At 44.6% G+C, this 18,442-nt stretch overlaps 1 protein-coding gene across 1 annotated transcript in view; it reads left to right on the forward strand.

Annotated features, from left to right (window-relative positions):
* The window catches only part of LOC134983120 (gastrula zinc finger protein XlCGF26.1-like), a 38,047-nt gene that overhangs the window by 16,861 nt on the left and 2,744 nt on the right, over nucleotides 1-18,442 (forward strand). The window lies entirely within an intron of this gene.

Below are 18,442 nucleotides of genomic sequence, written 5' to 3' on the forward strand. Positions count from 1 at the left end.
GGGAGGAGCCAGTACACACCATGTGATCCTAAAAGCTTGCTTTTGTGCCCTGTCTCCTGCGGAGCCGCTATTCCCCATGGTCCTGACGGAGTCCCCAGCATCCACTAGGACGTTAGAGAAAAATCCTTTTCCTCGAAATGTCCGTCTCCCTGGGCACAGTTCCTATAACTGAGGTCTGGAGGAGGGGCATAGAGGGAGAAGCCAGTTCACATCCATTTAAAGTCTTAAAGTGCCCATGTCTCCTGCGGATCCCGTCTATACCCCATGGTCCTTTTGGAGTCCCCAGCATCCTCTACGGACTAAGAGAAAAGGATTTACCGGTAGGTATTAAAATCCTATTTTTTCCCAGTGTGGAGTCAGGAGCCATCAGCCCCTATTATACTTCTGCTCCCCCCCTCACCTCATGTAACTGTGTGTTACCAGCCCAGAGATCTGACCAGTCTCCTCCCCACACTCTCTGGTGTATCTCTTACATCAGGAGCCATCAGCCCCTATTATACTCCTGCTCTCCCCCTCACATCATGTCACTGTGTGTTACCAGCCCAGACATCTGACCAGTCTCCTCCCCACACTCTCTGGTGTATCTCATACATCAGGAGCTATCAGCCCCTATTATATTCCTGCTCTCCCCCTCACATCATGTCACTGTGTGTTACCAGCCCAGAGATCTGACCAGTCTCCTCCCCACACTCTCTGGTGTATCTCATACATCAGGAGCCATCAGCCCCTAAGATAGTCCTGCTCTCCCCCTCACATCATGTCACTGTGTGTTTCCAGCCCAGAGATCTGACCAGTCTCCTCCCCACACTCTCTGGTGTATATCATACATCAGGAGCCATCAGCCCCTATTATACTCCTGCTCTCCCCCTCACATCATGTCACTGTGTGTTACCAGCCCAGACATCTGACCAGTCTCCTCCCCACACTCTCTGGTGTATCTCATACATCAGGAGCTATCAGCCCCTATTATACTCCTGCTCTCCCCCTCACATCATGTCACTGTGTGTTACCAGCCCAGAGATCTGACCAGTCTCCTCCCCACACTCTCTGGTGTATATCATACATCAGGAGCCATCAGCCCCTAAGATACTCCTGCTCTCCCCCTCACATCATGTCACTGTGTGTTACCAGCCCAGAGATCTGACCAGTCTCCTCCCCACACTCTCTGGTGTATATCATACATCAGGAGCCATCAGCCCCTATTATACTCCTGCTCTCCCCCTCGCATCCTGTCACTGTGTGTTACCAGCCCAGAGATCTGACCAGTCTCCTCCCCACACTCTCTGGTGTATCTCATACATCAGGAGCCATCAGTCCCTATTATACTCCTGCTCTCCCCCCTCACATCATGTCACTGTGTGTTACCAGCCCAGAGATCTGACCAGTCTCCTCCCCACACTCTCTGGTGTATCTCATACATCAGGAGCCATCAGCCCCTATTATACTCCTGCTCTCCCCCTCACATCATGTCACTGTGTGTTACCAGCCCAGATATCTGACCAGTCTCCTCCCCACACTCTCTGGTGTATCTCATACATCAGGAGCCATCAGCCCCTATTATACTCCTGCTAAAGCCCCCCCCCACATCATGTCACTGTGTGTTACCAGCCCAGAGACCTGACCAGTCTCCTCCCCGCACTCTCTGGTATATCTCATACATCAGGAGCGATCAGTCCCTATTATACTCCTGTTCTCCCCTTACGTCATGTCACTGTGTGTTACCAGCCCAGAGATCTGACCAGTCTCTTCTCCACACTCTCTGGTGTATCTCATACATCAGGAGCCATCAGTCCCTATTATACTCCTGCTCTCCCCTCACATCATGTCACTGTGTGTTACCAGCCCAGAGATCTGACCAGTCTCCTCCCCACACTCTCTGATGTATCTCATACATCAGGAGCCATCAGCCCCTATTATACTCCTGCTCTCCCCTTACAACATGTCACTGTGTGCTACCAGCCCAGAGATCTGACCAGTCTCCTCCCCACACTCTCTGGTGTATCTCATACATCAGGAGCCATCTGCTTCTATTATACTCCTACTTTCCTCCACCTCACATCATGTCACTGTGCATCACCAGCAGCAATACTGTGTGCTAGCAGTACCTCTGGCTATGGTATTACATGCCTTGAGAGTGTCACTACTAGCACACGCCAGTCTGTATATATAAAAACCACTTATTTCTGGCATGGTGCAGCTGGGGCACAGGCTCGGGGTTCAATGCTTAGGAAATATCTGCCACAGCCCGTCCCGTATCCACATGCTCCTGTAACATCCGGCCTCAGGGAATTGTCTAATGAACGGCTCCTGTTACTGAGTTGGCAGCATCTGAGTCTTGCTACCGTCACCTTAGGTATATACAGGTTGAGTATCCCTTATCCAAAATGCTTGGGACCAGAGGTATTTTGGATATGGGATTTTTCCGTATTTTGGAATAATTGCATACCATAATGAGATATCATGGTGATGGGACCTAAATCTAAGCACACAATTCATTTATGTTTCATATACACCTTATACACACAGCCTAAAGGTCATTTAATACAATATTTTTAATAACTTTGTGTATTAAACAAAGTTTGTGTACATTGAGACATCAAAAAACAAAGGTTTCTCTATCTCACTCTCACTCAAAAAAGTCAGTATTTCGGAATATTCCGTATTTCGGAATATTTGGATATGGGATACTCAACCTGTAATACATTTTTCTCATACGTCCTAGAGGATGCTGGGGTCCACTTCAGTACTATGGGGTATAGACGGTTCCGCAGGAGCCATGGGCACTTTAAGACTATTCAAGGGTGTGAACTGGCTCCTCCCTCTATGCCCCTCCTCCAGACCTCAGTTTAGAAAATGTGCCCAGGCAGACTGGATGCACTCCAGGGGAGCTCTACTGAGTTTCTCTGAAAGACTTTGTTAGGTTTTTTATTTTCAGGGAGAACTGCTGGCAACAGTCTCCCTGCTTCGTGGGACTGAGGGGGCAGAAGTAGGAACCAACTTCCTGAATAGTTTCATGGCTCTGCTTCTGGCTGACAGTACACCATTAGCTCCTGAAGGGTACTGAACGCTAGCTGCGGCTATGTGCTCACTCCCACAGCGCGCCGTCAACCCCCTTGCAGAGCCAGAAGTCAGAAGACAGGTGAGTGTATAAGAAGAAGGATCTTTCATCGTGACGGCTAAAAGGTACCGCGCAGCGGGCAGGAACGCTGCGCGCCATGCTACCCAGTAACACAGGCACAGCAGGGCGCGAGGGGGCGCCCTGGGCAGCATGTAACCTACTCAAAACTGGCAGATAAGGGGACATAAGATGCTGAGGCACAGTCCTACCCCTGCCAGTATAAAAATTAGTATTAAAAAATCTGAGAGGAAACGCGCCATTACATAGTATCTAAGGTTGAAAAAAGACAATTGTCCATCGGGTTCAACCTATTTGTGGTCTCCTATGCACGATTATTTTGTATCAAATTTTGACTGAAGTTGCTGACTGCCGTTCCGATTAACCCCTCTTTTTTATAATAACCATAGTGCGTGACTATGCCCCGTAACCCTGGATATCCTTATCCATTAGGAATTTATCTAACCCATTCTTAAAGGTGTTGACTGAGTTGGCCATGACAACTCCCTCAGGCAGGGAATTCCAAACACGTATCGTCCTTACCGTAAAAAAGCCTTTACGCCGTATTGTGTGGAATCTCCTCTCCTCTAACCTGAGCGAATGTCCACGAGTTCTCTGTGTTGATCTAACCAAAAACAGGTCCTGCGCAAGATCTGTATATTGTCCCCTTATATATTTGTAAATGTTGATCATGTCCCCTCTTAATCTCCTCTTTTCCAGTGTAAACATACCTAGTCTTGCAAGCCTTTCCTTGTATTCCAGCGTCTCCATACCCTTAATTAGTTTGGTCGCCCGCCTTTGAACCTTTTCTAGCTCCAGGATATCCTTTTTGTAGTAAGGTGCCCAGAATTGTACACAGTATTCAAGGTGTGGCCTCACAAGTGATTTATATAACGGGAGTATAATACTCTCGTCCCTAGCATCAATTCCTGTTTTATGCATGCTAATATCTTATTAGCCTTCTTTGCTGCAGTCCTACTTTGGGTACTACTGTTTAGTTTGCTATCTATGAGGACACCTAAGTCCTTTTCCAGTACAGAATCCCCTAATTTTACCCCATTTAGCAGGTAGGTGTTATTTTTGTTCTTGTTACCACAGTGCATTACCTTACACTTGTCTATATTGAAGCGCATTCTCCATTTCGCTGCCCAAGCTTCTAATTTAACTAAGTCATTCTGAAGCGACTCAGCATCCCCCTCCGCATTTATAACTTTACATAATTTAGTATCATCTGCAAAAATTGAAACCATGCTCTCTAGACCTTCTGTTAGGTCGTTAATGAAAATATTGAACAATAGCGGTCCTAATACTGAGCCTTGCGGCACACCACTTAGCACTTCAGTCCAAGTTGAAAAAGATCCATTAACCACAACGCGCTGCTCCCTATTATCTAACCAGTTTTTGACCCAAGTGCATATTGTGCTTCCTAGCCCTGATTCTTGTAGTTTGTAGATAAGTCTCATGTGTGGTACAGTATCGAACGCTTTGGCAAAATCTAAAAAGATTACATCCACCTCTTTACCCTGATCTAGGTTTGCGCTTACTGTTTCATAAAAGCCAAGTAAGTTGGTTTGACAGGATCTGTCCTTCATAAACCCATGTTGATTCCTTTTAATGACCTTATTGACTTCAAGGAACTTCTGAATACTATCTCTTAGAATACCTTCCAATACTTTCCCCACTATAGATGTAAGACTAACTGGTCTATAATTACCTGGTTCAGCTTTACTTCCCTTTTTGAATATAGGCACTACTTCCGCTATACGCCAGTCTTTGGGAACCATACCTGATATTACTGAATCCTTAAAGATCAAAAATAGCGGTTTTGCAAGTTCAGAATTAAGCTCCATTAGAACCCTTGGGTGAATACCATCGGGACCTGGTGACTTATTAATCTTTAAATGTTTTAATCGGTCACAGACTACTTCCTCGCTTAAATAAGTACCTATCAGTGGGATATTCTCATTATTGAGATTATATGTTAGTCCCTGAATTGGGTCCTCTCTAGTAAATACTGTTGAAAAAAACTAATTTAGTGTGTCCGCTATGTCATTATCATTTTTGCTTAAGACTCCCAACTTGTCTTTTAAAGGGCCTATACTCTCCTTCTTTAATCTCTTGCTATTAATGTATTTAAATAATTTTTTGGGATTCGCTTTGCTTTCTTTTGCTACTAGTTTTTCAGTTTCTACTTTAGACGCTCTTATTTCCTTTTTGCTAATTTTGTTACATTCCTTATAGTGCTGAAATGACTCTGCTTCCCCGTCAGATTTGTATTTTTTAACTGCTCGCCTTTTCTTGCCCATAAGTTCCTTAATCTTTTTGTTAAGCCACATCGGTTTATGATTTTTATTCCTTTTTTTGCTGCTCGTAGGAATAAATTTGAGTGTATTTTTAGCTAGCAGGAATTTTAGTACCTCCCATTTCTCCGTAGTATTTTTTCCTAAAAACCAACCTTCCCATTCAATATCCCTGAAAAATTCCCTCATCTTATCAAAATTTGCTTTGCTAAAGTTTAGAGTCTTAGTTGATCCAGTATAGGGCTGTTTATGGAAACTGATATTGAATGTGACCATATTGAGCTCGCTGTTTCCTATGGGCTACTATAATACCTGATACCAAATCCCCATTGTTTGTTAATACCAGGTCTAAGATTGCATTGTACCTAGTTGGTTCCTCAATTAGTTGAACTAAGTAGTTATCATTAAGTGTGTTTAAAAACATATTGCCCCTAGCAGTATCACATGAATCGTTTTTCCAGTTTATCTCTGGATAGTTAAAATCTCCCATCACTACTATGTCTCCTACTCCTGCTGCTCTTTCAATTTGCTTTAGTAACAATTCCTCATCAGATGCGTTGATACCAGGCGGCCTATAGCATACACCCAATACTAACTTTTTTTATTCCTTTTTCCCCGCATGCAATTTCTACCCATAATGTCTCGACAGTGTCTACAGTCCCCTCCTGAATATCTTCCCGTATATCAGGTTTTAAAAACGGCTTTACGTAAAGACACACCCCTCCACCCTTTTTATTTAGTCTGTCTCTCCTAAACAGTGTATAGCCCTCTAGATTGACTGTCCAATCATGAGATTCGTCCCACCAAGTTTCAGTAATGCCTATAATATCATACTGTTTGCTTGCTGCAAGTATTTCTAGTTCACCCTTTTTACCAGTAATGCTTCTGGCGTTTACATACATACAACTAAGATAAGTATTTTCCCTTGCGTTAGGGACATCTTTCACCTTATGTAGCAATGATGACCTGTAATCGTCATTGGTTAGTGCTTTGGTAAAATCTCTTTTAGTACCCATGTTAGTAACCTTACCGCCTGCTCTTACCCTCCCCCCAACTTCTCCCCCATTTCGTTTACTACCGCCATCCCCACTATTCTCACTGCATGACCCGTAGTTTCTAGCTAAACCCTCCCCCCAGGCTCCTAGTTTAAAATCTCCTCCTCCTAGTTTAAAATCTCCTACGGGGGCGGGGCTTCCTCCTTAGGCAGCCAGCACACTGCTCAGCGCCATTTTCTCTCCTAGCAAGCTGCAGAGTAGAACACTGGTCCTCCTCCACTTCTGAACCAAGTATCAGGGTGCAAAACAAGGGGGGGCACAGTGTAATTTGGTGCTATATTGTGAATTTATCAATTTAAAAGTGCTATAGGTCTGTGGGCATTTTGTGTTTCACAGGATTTTTATAACTGGCGCTGGGTTGTGAACTGGCAAATCCTATCTGTGTCCTTCTGACAGATTTTACTGTGGGTCTGTCCCCTATAAGTCCCGGAGTGTCTGTGGTGTGGTTGTGCACGTGTGTGACATGTCTGAGGCAGGGAGCTCTTCCCCTGAGGGAGCCATTTTAGGGACACAGTGTTGTAATGTGGTGGCGCTACCGGCACACCGCGAGACTGAATGGGTGAAAGAATTACGTGATAGTGTGAATCATATCAGTAAGAGATTGGATAAGTCTTGAGTCTCATGCAGAAAACTGGAGAAAATCAGTGGAAGATGTGATTTTTCATAGTTCTGCCTTTTCATCCACAGGAGACAACTCTGGGTCACATAAGACACCATTTGCACAAATAGTACAAACTGATACCGACACGAACTCTGATTCCTGTGTCGACACTAGTGATTCCAGGGGAATAGATCCTAAATTGGCAAAAAGCATTCAATACATGATTGTTGCTATAAAGGAGATCTTGGAAGTTACGGAAGCCCCTCCTTTACCTCAGGAGAAGGCTTATTTTTTTATAAGGAAAATAAATTAAATGTAACTTTCCCTCCTTCTCACGAACTAAATACTCTCTTTGAGGGAGTTTGGGCAAACCCTGAAAAGAAGTTTCAGATTCCCAAAAGAATTCAGGTTGCTTATCCTTTCCCGGCAGAGGACAGGAAAAGATGGGAGTCACCCTCCGTTTTAGACAGTGCTCTGTCACGATTAACTAAAAAGGTGATTCTTCCTGAACCTGGGATGGCTTCACTAAAGGAACCAGCAGACCGCAAGTTAGAGACTACGTTAAAATCTATTTATGTGGCCAATGGTACGCTACTCAGGCCCACCATTGCCTGTGCGTGGGTGAGTAGTGCTATCGAGAAATGGTCGGACAATTTGTCATCTGAAATTGACACAATAGATAGAGAAGAGATACTCCTAACATTAGGTCATATCAAAGACGCTGCTGCATACATACTAGAAGCCATGAAAGATATTGGGCTCTTGGGTTCAAAAGCCGCTACCATGGCAGTCTCAGCTCGAAGGGCGTTGTGGGTTCGCCAGTGGAATGCTGACGCAGATTCCAAAAGAAATATGGAGGCTCTCCAGTATAAAGGTGAGGCCTTGTTTGGAGATGGGCTGGATGCTTTAGTCTCTGCGGCTACCGCAGGTAAGTCGACATTCTTGCCTTATGCTACTGCGCCGGCGAAAAAGTCACATCAATCTCAGATGCAGTCCTTTCGGCCCAACAGATACAAAAAGGGTAAAGGTTCCCCTTTCTTTGCAGGTAGAGGGAGGGGAAGAGGAAACAAGTCTGCACCATCTCCAGTATCAGAAATCAACCCCTGCTTCTGCCAAATCTGCAGCATGACGCTGGGGCTCCCTTGCGGAAGTCCGCTCGGGTGGGAGCACGTCTGAAACTTTTCAGTCAGCTCTGGGTTCAATCGGGCCTGGACCCATGGGTCTTGCAAATAGGGTCCCATGGATACAAACTGGAGTTTCAAGACGTCTCCCCATGCCGATTTTTCAAATCGACCTTGCCAGCTTCTCTTCCGGACAGAGAAGTAGTATCAGCTGCAATTCAAAAATTATGTCAGGATCAAGTCATTGTACTGGTACCCTTGTCACAACAGGAAGAAAGGGTTTTATTCAAGCCTCTTCGTGGTTTCGAAGCTGGACGGCTCGGTCAGGCCGATTTTAAACCTAAAATCTCGGAATCTTTATTTAAAAAGATTCAAATTCAAGATGGAATCCTTGAGAGCGGTGATTTCCAGCTTGGAAGAAAAGGAATTTCTGGTGTCAGTGGACATCAAGGATACTTACTTGCATGTCCCCATTTACCCGCCACAACAAGCATACCTGAGGTTTGCAGTTCAGGATTGCCACTACCAATTCCAGACATTACCGTTCGGGCTCTCCACGGCTCCGAGAATATCCACCAAGGTGATGGCGGAGATGATGGTTCTCCTTCGCAAACAAGGAGTCAACATAATTCCATACCTGGACGATCTCCTCATAAAAGCGAGATCCAGGGACAAGCTAATCCAGAACATAGAGTTATCCGTGACGGTACTTCAACAGCTTGGTTGGATCATCAACTTGCCAAAATCTCAGTTAGAACCGACAATGAGGTTATCATTTTTGGGAATGATACTGGACACCGAGGTACAGAGAGTATTTCTACCGCTGGAAAAGGCTCAGGAGATCCAGAGCATGGTCAAACAACTTTTGAGACCAAGAACAGTATCAATTCATCAGTGCATTCGCCTGTTGGGGAAAATGGTAGCGGCTTACGAGGCGCTACAATATGGCCGATTCCATGCCAGGGTCTTCCAGTGGGACCTACTGGACAAGTGGTCCAGGTCGCATTCCTCCACTTGCATCAAAAGATAATCTTGTCAGCAAAAGCCAGAATTTCGCTCCTAATACCAAAAGTTCTCAAGATCATCAGAAGAACAAGGGTTCAAGCAATTCTCATTGCTCCAGATTGGCCAAGGAGAGCTTGGTATCCAGCTCTTCAAGAGTTATTACTGGAAGATCCTCGGCCTCTTCCTCTTCGCAAGGACCTGCTTCAACAGGGGCCGTTAGTTTATCAGGACTTACCACGGCTGCGTTTGACGGCATGGCTGTTGAACGCTAGATCCTAGCCTGTAAGAGTATTCCCAGTAAAGTAATTCCCACACTTATTCTGGCCAGGAAAGGGGTAACGTCCAAACATTACCATCGGATTTGGAGAAAATATATATCTTGGTGTGACTCCAAGAAGTCTCCTGCGGTGGAGTTTCAATTAGGACGACTTCTATTTCTACAGGCGGGTGTGGATGCTGGACTGAGATTAGGATCTATCAAGGTTCAAATTTCGGCCTTGTCAGTTTTCTTTCAGAAACAATTGGCTTCTCTTCCTGAGGTCCAGACCTTCGTGAAAGGGGTTCTGCGCATCCAACCTCCCTTTTTGCCTCCTGCGGCGCCATGGGATCTTAATGTAGTGTTGCAGTTCCTTAAATCGGACTGGTTTGAGCCTCTACAAGAGGTGGAGTTGAAGTTTCTCACTTGGAAAGTGGTAATGCTATTGGCCTTGGCCTCAGGCAGACGAGTGTCTGAGTTAGGAGCTCTGTCACACGAGTCCTTACTTAATATTTTATGAAGATAGGGCTGAACTGAGAACACGTCAGCACTTTCTTCCAAATGTTGTGTCTTCTTTTCATATCAACCAACCAGTGGTGGTGCCAGTGCTTTCTGACACCTCAGCCGTCCCAAAGTCTTTGGATGTCGTCAGAGCGTTGAGGACTTATGTCACAAGAACGGTTAGGATAAGGAAAACAGAATCTTTGTCCTCTATGACCCCAATAAGATTTGGGGTCCTGCTTCTAAGCAGACTACTGCGCGCTGGATCAGAGGTACAATTCAGCACGCTCATTCCATGGCAGGATTGCCGTTACCGATTTCTGTAAAAGCCCACTCTACAAGGAAAGTGGGTTCGTACTGGGCAGCTACCAGGGGTGTCTCTGCATTGCAAATCTGCCGAGCTGCTACTTGGTCAGGTGCAAACACGTTTGCTAAGTTTTAGAAGTTTGACACCTTGGCTGCTGACGACCTAAAATTTTGTCAGTCAGTTCTGCAGAAACATTAGCACTTTCCCACCCGTACTGGGAGCTTTGGTATATCCCCATGGTACTAAAATGGACCCCAGCATCCTCTAGGACAAAAGAGAAAATAGGATTTTAATAACCTACCGGTAAATCCTTTTCTCGTAGTCCGTAGAGGATGCTGGGCGCCCGCCAGTGCTCCAATTTTCCTGCTAATTAACTTATGTTTAGATGTTGACAGCTGTTGCTGTTACGTTACACATGCTGGTTGGCATGAGTTATGTTAAAGGCCATGTTAGCCAACATGTTTCTTGTGTATGGTGTGAGCTGGTGTGAATCTCGACACAAGTTTATTAGTAAATCCTCTCACGAATATGTCCGTCTCCCTGGGCACAGTTCCTATACTGAGGTCTGGAGAAGGGGCATAGAGGGAGGAGCCTGTTCACACTATTAAAAAGTCTTAATGTGCCGAAGGCTCCTGCGGAACCGTCTATACCCCATGGTACTAAAATGGACCCCAGCATCCTCTACAGACTACGAGAAAAGGATTTACCGGTAGGTTATTAAAATCCTATTTTATGAAACTGAGGTGGGTTCATAGAAGTCTAGGTCTGCTGCAGACAACCCTAGCTTCAATTGGAACTAACCTGCTATGTGGAAGTCTCTAGGCTTTATAGCCCTGCAAGGATACGCTAACATTGTCTTACCAGCTATTACATTCAGGGCGAGATGTATTAACATACATCGCCGCCCACCGCATCGATGCATATTGCATATGTACTAACATATGCAATTAACATCGCAATACGGTGACAGGCCCCCCACGATACCGTTCAGATGGTGTGGGGTCCCTCCTAGCCCCGGGAGGTGACGTGTGCTGGGAGTCCCCAGGCTCCTCCTCCTCCTCCCCCCTGCGGCCGCAAAGGACAAATGGCTGTGCTGCAGGGGAGAAGGAACTGGGGGATCGTTCAGCCGCACCAGGACACAGGTAAGGGGGATGGTCTGTGGGTGCGGCGCTCCGTGGCGGCAGGTGTGAAAGAAGCCCATAGGCTTCTATATGGTATCGCCATCAAAAGATGGTGATACCCTTAGCGGTGAAAACCCGGCGGCTGGGTCTTAGTACATATGAAAATGCAGTAACGCCCTCGAAAACAAGGGTTTTCGAAATTTTCCCTTTAGTACATCCCGCCCTCAGGGTCTGTGATGCTGGGTGCAGTAATCAATCATTCAGTATAACATTTATCTTATCCTGGACAACTGTCCCCTTTCACCTACTTATGAACACAATACCCCAAACATCTTACTAGACAGTTTCCATATGAGATGCTGATACAGGTTGAGTATCCCATATCCAAATATTCCGAAATACGGAATATTCCGAAATACGGACTTTTTGAGTGAGAATGAGATAGTGAAACTTTTGTTTTCTGATGGCTCAATGTACATAAACTTTGTTTAATACACAAAGTTATTAAAAATATTGTATTAAATGTCCTTCAGGCTGTGTGTATAAGGTGTATATGAAACATAAATGAATTGTGTGAATGTAGACACACTGTTTAATGCACAAAGTTATAAAAAATATTAGCTAAAATGACCTTCACGCTGTGTGTATAAGGTGTATATGTAACATAAATGCATTCTGTGCTTAGATTTAGGTCCCATCACCATGATATCTCATTATGGTATGCAATTATTCCAAAATACGGAAAAATCCGATATCCAAAATATCTCTGGTCCCAAGCATTTTGGATAAGGGATACTCAACCTGTAATAGAAACATATATTATAATCAGACATCCTAAAAGCTGTGTATATTCTTCCCACTCACTATGTCCTTCACACTAGGTCAAAGGTGAGAGACGGCTGTGGAGCTTAACATGAGACTATATTTCTAACTGGTGCCTAAAGCACAAATCCTAATAAAATGTACATATATAAAGCAATGAAGTCATACATAATACAAAATGGAGGGACACATGGACACAATGGCATCTAAAAAGTAGTTAAAAATATCACCCCATACAGAAATATATCAATGCGAGGGATCAATTGTAACGACCTAGAAGAAGGTTTATTCTCTAATATGACCTGTGTATAGCAGAGTAATAAGTATAATCACACACACCTGGATGTCTAATTCTCCAAGTATTATAGAGGTCAAATTCAGCTAGTAAAGGGAGCATGAGGAAGCTAAGGAACGGGCAGTATTACTGGTCTGTTCATCAGTAGTGGAGGATCTATCAAGATGAGGGTCTGGAGCAAGATTAAAATCTCCCATAAGGAGAAGTACAATTTCTTGTAGCTTTTGAAAAATAAATATTTAAGAAATCCTGGCTATCTGGCATGAGGGGCATAGAGAGAAGTGAGGGTGACATATTTATAATGAATTTTCCCAACTAGAATCAAATATCTACCATTGCATTCCACCCACTTGCTTTCCAGTTGAAAGAAGCAGGATCTATTAGAAAGGATGGCTACACCACAGGAGATGTAGCATGTTGGGTAGTTATTGGTAAACTGAGGGGGAGAGTGCAATGGAACATGTGATTCCTGAATGGCTACCACCGCCGCCTTCTGGTCAGCTAAATATTTTATTGCAAGACATCTCTTACGAGGAGAATTGAGACCTTTTACATTAAGACTTAAAAACTTCACAGTAATAGAGAGAGAGATCAGATCATGGTATGAAACATCTAGGATCATCTGTGTAAAGTCCAATAGAGTCTGTAGGGCGTGTGCATACTTTAAAAAACAGAAAAAAAATAATAAAATAGGAAACAAAATGGGAGACAAACAGAAATAGCGTCCATAAAGGAGCTAGAGATTTCGTCACTAGGGTACTGTGACAGAAAGGTGGAAAATGGTGGCAGTCGGGCCTAAAAGGGAAACTCACCGACTACCCCAAGTAGCCATATGAGAGTGCAAAATCTAGTCATCATAGTAACAATTGTACAAAGAAATATCAAATCTCAGTGTAACCAATGTATCCAAAGGAGGTAAAGGCCAAGAACCTGGTCTGTTATCCAATTTAGGTACTACCAATACAGTTACAAGGGCAACAGGATGTTAGACAAATCAGTCATGCTTTGCCTGAACACCCAAACATTCTAGAAAGGTATTATGAAATGTAACAGGGAAAAGAATATCAGACCATATACAATATAGCAATTAAATAGCACAGGAAATAAAGATACGTTTTAAACCTATAGCAAGAGCAAATAAATCTGGGCCAAAAACAGATCCTTGCCCAGTAACTTAGTCCCAGTTGGCACATATTACAGTAGGAAACAAACCCTCAGAGTGTCTGCAACTGTCTTACTCCTTTAGCATATTACTTCGAGACGGAAGACAACTCCTCCGGGATTGGTTAAGGTGAAGTGTCATGAAGGACTGTCCGCAGGAATATCCCACTTTTTCAGAATACCACGGCCATCCTCGGGTGAAATGTATCACTGTGAAGGTGCCATTTTGCATTACAATGATCTTAGTAGGAAAGCCCCATTTGTATTGCACATTTCCTTGGGTGGAATAGACGCCTTTTGGCCAGCATCACAGGAGAACTATCTAGAAATAGCTGCAGATTATCCAGGCACTCCGTTGTGGATGAGGAAGACAAAGCAGCCTGTAGAATGCTTTCTTTAATATGAAAAAAGTGGACCCTGAGCAGAGTGTCCCTTGGTGCTTTGGACTTTGGGAGTCTATGGATCCTCTCAATAAGAAGGTCCACGGCAGAAGCCTTCGGTGAAAGTTTCTGAAAAGAGGTCCGTGGCATAATCATAAAACTCAGCATTTGTGACAGAATCCTTTAATGCTCATTATGCTGATATTATTTCCCCGAGAGCAGTCTTCTAAATGAGTGACTTTATCACGAACAGAGACCAGGGCCAATATTTACTAAAAAATCGAGTTTGTCCGATTTGTGTTTTTTTTTCTAAGTCCCAACACGGGAATTCACTAAGCACAAATCTCGGCAGTGTTTGGACTATTCATAATGGTTTGAATGACAAAGTTCAGAAATACGAATGAATAGACCATCGGTCAAACGTGGCTGTTATTTCATACAACACGAGTATTCACTATTCATTCGTATTTGGGTGTTAGTCTCTGAGTACTCAAGTGCGGGTGTATTTTTTTTGCGATTCGTTAAAAAAAGCTGCAAAAAAATAGACCTGCTTTTTCCAGGCGAGTTTGGATAATCATGCACGGATCAGTGAGATCTGTGCATGGTTATCTATGGGAAAGGGTCTGTTTACTGTAAAAACTTGTAAAAAAAAAATGCGTGGGGTCCCCCCTCCTGAGCCAAACCAGCCTCGGACTCTTTGAGCCGGTCCTGGTTGAAAAAATATGGGGGAAAAATTGACAGGGGTTCCCCCATATTTGAACAACCAGCACCGGGCTCTGCGCCTGGTCCTGGTGCAAAAAATACGGGGGACAAAAAGCGTAGGGGTCCCCTGTATTTTTTGAACCAGCACCGAGCTCCACTAGTCAGAGAGATAATGCCACAGCCGGGGGACACTTTTATATAGGGCCCTGGCGTTAAATCACTAACTAGTCACCCCTGGCCGGGGTACCCTGGAGGAGTGGGGACCCCTTAAATCAAGGGGTCCCCCCCTTCCAGCCACCCAAGGGCCAGGGGTGAAGCCCGAGGCTGTCCCCCCCATCCATGGGCTGCGGATGGGGGGCTGATAGCCAAGTGTAAAATAAAAGAATATTGTTTTTTGCACAAGAACTACAAGTCCCTGCAAGCCTCCCCCGCAAGCTGGTACTTGGAGAACCACAAGTACCAGCATGCAGAGGTTAAAAGTGCCCGCTGGTACCTATAGTTCTTCTGCAAAAAAAATACCCAAATAAAAACAGGACACACCCACCTTGAAAGTACAACTTTATTACATACATTCCGACACACACATACTTACCTATGTTCAGATGCCGACTCGGCCCACGTCTCGACGTCGATTCCAGGGTACCTGAAAATAAAATTATACTCGCCTAAATCCAGTGTGTCGTGTCCTTTTTTTATAATCCACGTACTTGGCAAAAAAACAAACCGCATACCCGATCCACGCACTGAAAGGGGTCCCATGTTTAGACATGGGACCCCTTTCCCCGTCTGCCGGTACCCCCCTGACTCCTGTCAAAGAGGGTCCCTTCAGCCAATCAGGGAGCGCCACGTCGTGGCACCCTCCTGATTGGCTGTGACCTCCTGTAGTGTCAGTGAGGCTGTGCAGTGAAGATACAATGTAGCGCATAGGCGCACCATTGTATCCAATGATGGGAAATTTGCGGTCAGCGGTTGAGGTTACTCGCGGTCAACTGCTGACCGCAAAGTTCCCATCATTGGATACAATGGTGCGCCTATGCGCTACATTGTATCTTCACTGCACAGCCTCACTGACACTACAGGAGGTCACAGCCAATCAGGAGGGTGCCACGACGTGGCGCTCCCTGATTGGCTGAAGGGACCCTCTTTGACAGGAGTCAGGGGGGGTCCCGGCAGACGGGGAAAGGGGTCCCATGTGTAAACATGGGACCCCTTTCAGTGCGTGGATCGGGTATGCGGTTTGTTTTTTTGCCAAGTACGTGGATTATAAAAAAAGGGCACGACACACTGGATTTAGGTGAGTATAATTTTATTTTCAGGTACCCTGGAATCGACGTCGAGACGTGGGCCGAGTCGGCATCTGAACATAGGTAAGTATGTGTGTGTCGGAATGTATGTAATAAAGTTGTACTTTCAAGGTGTGTGTGTCCTGTTTTTATTTGGGTATTTTTTTTTTGCAGAAGAACTATAGGTACCAGCGGGCCCATTTAACCCCCGCATGCTGGTACTTGTGGTTCTCCAAGTACCAGCTTGCGGGGGAGGCTTGCAGGGACTTGTAGTTCTTGTGCAAAAAACAATATTCTTTTATTTTACACTTGGCTATCAGCCCCCCATCCGCACCTCATGGATGGGGGGACAGCCTCGGGCTTCACCCCTGGCCCTTGGGTGGCTGGAGGGGGGGGACCCCTTGATTTAAGGGGTCCCCACTCCAGGGTACCCCGGCCAGGGGTGACTAGTTAGTGATTTAATGCCAGGGCCGCAGGGACCTATATAAAAGTGTCCCCCGGCTGTGGCATTATCTCTCTGACTAGTGGAGCCCGGTGCTGGTTCAAAAAATACGGGGGACCCCTACACTTTTTGTCCCCCGTATTTTTTGCACCAGGACCAGGCGCAGAGCCCGGTGCTGGTTGTTCAAATATGGGGGAACCCCTGTAAATTTTCCCCCCATATTTTTTCAACCAGGACCGGCTCAAAGAGTCCGAGGCTGGTTTGGCTTAGGAGGGGGGACCCCACGCAAGTTTTACATAATTTGTAACACTTTAAACACCTTTTAAAGGTACACAATGAAGCCCTGCATGGATCTCACAGATCCGGCCGGGATTCCTTGTGTTTTGTCAGGCAGTGTTTTACTCATCACTCCCGTAAAACACTGCCTGACATTACGAATCACATCGACATGGGAAAAAACGAATGTGGAAAACTCGGCAGCTTAGTAAATGACCGCATCAGGATTCAAAAAGTTGCAGTAAAATGCACCCGATACCATTCGAGTTCAAACACCCTTAAAAACGGCTAAAACACGAATATTAGTAAATTTTGGCCCATGTCTTCCTGAAGGGTGTCGTGCTGAAATCAGATCTCCGTGAGACGCAACAATCTCTTTCAACTTAGTCTGTACAAGTGCCAATCTCACTGATAGTGGACCTCAAAGCTTGAATATTACAGTTAAGTTCTGAGGTTATTTCGTCCTTAAATGTAAATAACATAGAATGTATAGAGCGTAGAGTAACAGGACCATCTAGAGTGTCTTAAGATGTCTTCAGCCATTACAGCCGGGCTGTGTGTCTGACAAGAAGAAGCATATGATGTTGTAGCGGTCTCAGAAGGACCACCTGAATTTGAGGTACCAAAGAGATGGACAGGTGCGGCAAATTTGGTACCTTTTTAACCTTTTTTGGAGGCGTGGTAAGCCGGCTACAAAGAGATTGACCTCTCAGAGATAGGAAAATACAAACGATCTATAAATAAAAGGAGCAGTAGTATGCTGTCAAGCGGTTACATCAAGATGACTCTGTTCAAAATTACATTCTTAGTCGGGGTGATGGGGGTATCCGAGCCAAAATTTCAAGTAAACATGATGTATGTAATGCAACTCAAAGGGGTGACAGGTGTGGTACATCCCTGCAAAGGCAGATTCAATCTCTTTCTCATCAGACTCTGCTGTCTTCCCTGAACTCTCACCCATGTGTTCACTGCTGCCAGTAGCACACGTATGAGAAGCAGAAGTATGGCTGCAGCTGTATAGATTCCGATATGTAATTCTCTGTATTATACTTACCGTACACACATAATCTTTATTACTATTAGAGTATAGCGATAAGACACTGATGATGGGGATGTAACAGTGGATTATAACCTAGCAGATGATGATGATGATTGCAGTGTATTATATGGTGTATTGCATGTAAAATACCTTGTTTTACACCTACTCTGCTGTAGCAATATACCTTATATAAGGGTTAGTAACACATGTACAGGCTTACCAGCATATGAGCACACACATAAAGGAATGCTACCTTACAAATGCTTCCAGGACTAACGTTAGGAGACATTTCTCTGATCCATCAGCTCATATGACTGACGTTATTGATCATCCAGAATCTCCAATTCATACGATATGTTCCCCATCCATTGTTTTACATTGGTGCTGACACAGGACTTGGCGAGTGACTACATCTCCATTTATACTTCATGGTTAGTTACCAGTACAAGAGATACAGATATCTAAGGCTTATTATAATATTACATTTGTTATTTTGAGTGTTCTCAGGAGGGTGGACACAATGATAGTCTGAGACACAATATTATAAAGCCTTCATTAAAAGTTATGTTTTAATACACACAAACACACATTTACTATTAAGTGTCCCAGAGAGTCGGCTTCTCCTATTGTTTGCAAGATTAATATTGTTACAGAAAATTT

This window comes from Pseudophryne corroboree, assembly GCF_028390025.1.
Source record: "Pseudophryne corroboree isolate aPseCor3 chromosome 3 unlocalized genomic scaffold, aPseCor3.hap2 SUPER_3_unloc_1, whole genome shotgun sequence".
Taxonomy (NCBI): Eukaryota; Metazoa; Chordata; class Amphibia; order Anura; family Myobatrachidae; genus Pseudophryne; species Pseudophryne corroboree.